Source organism: Paroedura picta, chromosome 2 (genome assembly GCF_049243985.1).
Source record: "Paroedura picta isolate Pp20150507F chromosome 2, Ppicta_v3.0, whole genome shotgun sequence".
NCBI lineage: Eukaryota > Metazoa > Chordata > Lepidosauria > Squamata > Gekkonidae > Paroedura > Paroedura picta.
Genome location: NC_135370.1, coordinates 139,692,771 through 139,696,667, shown reverse-complemented (window position 1 = coordinate 139,696,667; position 3,897 = coordinate 139,692,771).

The following is a 3,897-nucleotide window of genomic DNA, read 5'->3' as shown; positions in this document are numbered from 1 at the left end:
AATATATTTTTCATATAGTTTGACAACTTTCTGGAGAGGTGGATTTCCAAATACAGTTGAGGAGTAAATATGTATGGGGTGCACATTTAGCAAAACAAAGCGAAAAATACCAGGTATTAATTCAGCTGGGTGTTTGTTCCAGCTACCAAAATGCCCGAACCCCCAAAGCCCAAAAATATTCAGAATTTTGTGGGAACACTGGATAGCCAGAGGTAATTTATTTAAAGTGAATGAGATCACTTTATATGCCTTCTCCACTCCAAGCACTGAAGTCATGGATTAGAGTGGACTCTAAATGGCCTATAGCATGGAGTCAAAAAAATTGGCATTCCCAAATATTTACCAAATTTGAATACCATACTGGTTTCAGAATTCAGGAATATCAGGAAATACTGATTTATTTATTTATTCTGTGTGTGTGTCTGTGTGTTCAATATACTTGAACCTGGAAAATACTATGAGTTTTTGCATACCCCTATTCAGGACTTTATAATGGCTCTTAAATAACTGAGTTTCTCAATACATTTCTTTCACTGTATAACAGGAGATCATATCCACAGAAATCGTGAGATAATGTAGTTTGGAGTTCAATAGTTTATCTCAAGCTGTATAAGATTTACCCTGTCTTACCAGATAAAGCAGTCTCTCGGAAGAAGTTGCTCTCGCAAACCTATCTCGGTAGTATTATACTCTGCTGAGGTCCAAATCTCTAAACCCCTCCTTCTTAAGTCTCCATTCCCAAATCTCCAGGAATTTCAAAACCAAGAGGTGACACGCCCAATGTTGAGTTCTCTCCTTTCCACAAACTCTATCCACCCCTAGCACTATCCCCAAATCTCTAGAAATTACCCAAGAGAAGGTTAGTATGAAAACTGATGTTGCTTTGGGCCCAGTGTTTTTTCAAATACTATCTATCTTCCTATAGTGAATGTTTGGCAGTTCCTCAACTTGGTTTCTTAATTTAAAGCATCTGTCCTTCTTATACAGCAATAAACCTTAATTTCAAAAAGTTGAGTGATAGCTAGATATGATTAATCAGTGATGGCTTAGGAAGACAAACAACGTGTTGTCAATATTACATTTTGGAGGAACACAGATAGGTGAAAAAAGGTAGAATTCACAGAATACTTTTAAGCTATTTATTCTCTAGCTATAAAGCATCACTTTGCTATCTGGAAGGACATTATACAATTAGGCAAGGGGGATGATTTTTTTGTCAGTCAGCAATGTCATGGTGTAATTTTACCTTTCATTATTTCAACAGAAAGCAGTGGTTTGGAGTTCATTAGTGATTAATCAAGCCCTCCATTTCATGGGAAAAGATCTCTGGAACATAACAAAAGAGCTTGGAAGAAACTGGTAGTTTTGCTACCTTTACAATTCCTTTCTTTCTTTTAAAAAAAAGGCTTGTGAATTTTATAAGAAAATGTGTACTTCATGTAATTTGTCAGGAAAGTGTTCACAGTGATGACAATAAGACATACCCCTCTCCCCAGCAAGCTTCATTTAACTATCAAAGAATAACAATGCCTGCGAGGGATGAACAGAACATTCTCACCATTTTTCAACTCTTGTCACACTCTTTTATGTTTTGTTCATAATGGCAACTGTCTTGCTTGATGTATCACACTGATGTTCTCACCTGCTTGTTGTCATTCAGTCACTAAATGAGGAAAATGAATATGTATAATTCCTTCAAAAGTACATTATAATGACCCAGTCTGGCATATTTTATAATATATCCCACCAGACCTTGATTACTCTGCGAAGTTGGCATTGAAGTTACACTAGTTGGATGTTGTTGATTCTTGCCAGCATCCTTGCTGCAGATAATTAATACGTATAATGAAGAGAAACCCCAAAGTATAGTTTGGATTGCTTCATTTTATTTATCAGTTGTTTGGAGGCATGCATTAATTTGTATTGCAATAAAGGCTTTGATTGTTTTTTAGTAGGTGATTTTATTATGCAATATTTTGGAGCTAACTTCTACAGGAACCATTATTTCAATTTTTATTACTGTACAGGGACCACGGTAGTTTTGTTGTAATTAATTCTATATTTTGGTACTAGGAATCTATGTCTTGTATTATAGGAATTCTGGGAGATATGGTAATTTGTTTTAACAGCCCCACTAAAGTCATCATCTTTTTCATTTGCTTCTAATAACATGAGGGCTCTTTTCTAGTATGAAGACAGGGGAAAATAATTTTTAAATCAACATCAAAATAATATTTCTAAAACACTGTGTATCACAATTTCAACAACACAGTAAAATGTTACATAAAAGTTTAACAATGTGATTTTGGATTACAGTCCCTAACACTGGGTTGGATCTAATGATACAAGAACAGAACTAACAAAATTTGAGTCCATTGGCTTCCATCTTCCTTCCTTTTGTCTCAAAAGAGAAAACAGAACAAGGAAAAGACTCAAGAACTAAATAGCACTTCTTTTAAAACTAGGGGAAAATATTTACATTAAGACAAAATATAACAGTAGTTATTATATGAATGTAAAAGTAAATAAATAAACCATAGTTTTATTTATAAATTTCTACAATGACTTTTCAAATATCTAAAAATAAGTCCACAAACAATAGCTGTCTATGTGCAAATTGCTATATATATGAGGTCTTCAAGCTATTGATTTACATGAGGTATCTTTCCAATGTTGTAATACAATTCTTTTAGCTATATTAAGAGCATACAGGGTCCATTTTCACTGACTATTGGTTAGCCTTCAAAATATGGGTAAATAGTTCAAAAGGTCATAACCATCCTTAAAAATCAATGAATATTCTAATACAAAATGAATATGAGTAATATTACAGTAGCATCTTAAACTTGACCTTGAAAATCCAGAATAGCCTGATCTCCTCAGATCTTGGAAGCTAAGCAGGGTAAGTCCTGGTTAGTATTTGGATAGGAGACCACCAAGGAAGTCAAGGGTCACTGTGAGCAGAAGGCAATGGCAAACCATAACTGAATGTCTCCTCCCTTGAAAACTCCATGGATCAGGATAGAAGCTTTCATGAGTCAAAGCTATCATTGTCAGATAGGAATTGGAATGAAGATCCATCAGCCTTTATATCCAGGTCAGAAAATGGGAGGGATATTATGAAGCAGGATCTGGTAGAGGATATGGAGACACAATGGGAAACAACTAGCTTTATTAGATCTGGGAGATATGCATACAGGTAGGAAATTCAGAAAATTAGCATCTGTAAGGTGCTTTGTAAAATACAACATAGGCTTTGACTAGGCAGATCATAAAAAGCTATGGATGGCTTTAAAAGAAATGTAGGTTCCACCTTGTCTGATTGTTTTGATGTGCACTTGTATTCTGGAGAAGAGGCAATCATTATGACAGAACATGAGGCAACAGAATGGTTTACCACTAGCAAATGTATCAGTCAAGGATGTATATTATATCCCTATTTGTTCAATATGTATGCAGAACATATGGGTTGGATTCAGGTGCAGGTGGGATGAAAATAGCTATTTGAGCTATGCTGATAACACCACATTACTTTTAGAAAATAGTGGAGATTTGAACCAACTATCACCAAAGGTTAAACTAGAAAGTGCCAAAGAAGGACTACATCTGAACCTCAAGATGACAAAACTAATAACTACTAAGAAATTATATAACTGACAAAGAAACTGAAATGGTTGATGACTATCTATTCCTCAACTCAATCAGCAACTAAAATAGTAATTTGACACAAGTGAATTCTAGATGAAAACAAGCCTGAATTCTCCTTGAAGATAAAATGGCTAACCTGAAACTATCATACCTTGACCACATTGTGAGAAGACAAGACTCACTGAAAAAAATAATGCTATTAAAATTGGAAAGCCATATAAAAAACGAAAGGTCCAACATGAAATAGAT